This window comes from Prionailurus bengalensis, chromosome C2 (genome assembly GCF_016509475.1).
Source record: "Prionailurus bengalensis isolate Pbe53 chromosome C2, Fcat_Pben_1.1_paternal_pri, whole genome shotgun sequence".
Classification (NCBI taxonomy): Eukaryota; Metazoa; Chordata; class Mammalia; order Carnivora; family Felidae; genus Prionailurus; species Prionailurus bengalensis.
The window spans coordinates 16,355,133-16,356,158 of NC_057350.1; the positions used below are offsets into that span (position 1 = coordinate 16,355,133).

The 1,026-nt window shown below is 40.6% G+C and overlaps 1 pseudogene; it reads right to left on the reverse strand.

Moving 5' to 3' along the window:
* Positions 1 to 253: 253 nt before the first annotated feature.
* On the reverse strand, positions 254 to 337 carry LOC122492571 (annotated as a pseudogene).
* Positions 338 to 1,026: the final 689 nt, after the last annotated feature.

Here is a 1,026-nt window from a genome sequence, read left to right on the forward strand (position 1 = left end):
TGTCTTTAAAAAATACACCACAGTGATTCCTACTCCAGTTTCCTTGCTCAGAACCAATGTTGAGACTGTCATAACTATTCTTCTGGAAACATGGTTTGGACTAGTTGTTGTACTTACCTAACTTGTACCCACATCAAATATTTTCCTTCACACCCTGAAGATTATAATTAATCTTTGGGATTTCATCTAGGAACAGTTTGATGGGACTTCTAAGATAAAGGACACTTCTTTTCTTTTCTTTTCTTTTCTTTTCCTTTTCTTTTCTTTTCTTTTCTATTAGCAATAATCGCGCCTCGGATAAACCTCATTGGCTACGATACTGCCACTGCGCAAAGCTTCTTTTCTTTTCTAAATGTTTATTTATTTTTGAAAGAAAGAACATGAGCAGGGGAGGGGCAGAGAGAGAGGGAGACACAGAATCTGAAGCAGGCTCCAGGCTCTGAGCTGTCAGTACAAAGCCTGATGCAGGGCTAGAACTCAAGGACTGTGAGATCATGACCTGAGCTGAAGTTGGACGCTTAACCAACTGAGCCACCAAGGTGCCCCAAGGATAGTTCTTGACTACGTAAGTATGAATAACATAATGGGTGGAAGAAGATACTCTGAGAGAGAGATGAAAGCATGTATAGTAGGATGAACCAGTGAAAGCAGAATTTGACTTTCAGAAGACCTTTCACAAAAGACCTGTAACTCCACACATGTTTTATATTACTTGGTAGAACATTTTCCTGGGAAGAGAAAATTGAGTAAATATAGGAGGCAAACCCTATTTACAAGAGAGTGATTCTCCTTCATTCTGCCCTGACTTCTTTTGATTGAAGGGAGGGTCACACAATGAAAGCTGAAATTTGCTTATCAAGCCTTTGGATTGTATCAAGCCTACAAGCCAATGTAGGTCATAGACTATAGCAGTGGCTTTAGAAGATGGTCTGGGAGCTTCAGGGGTTCCCAAAAGAAATTCACAGGGTCTGTGACTGAGCCACCCAGGAGCCCCTAATCACACAGGTTTTGAAAAGCAGAGAATTT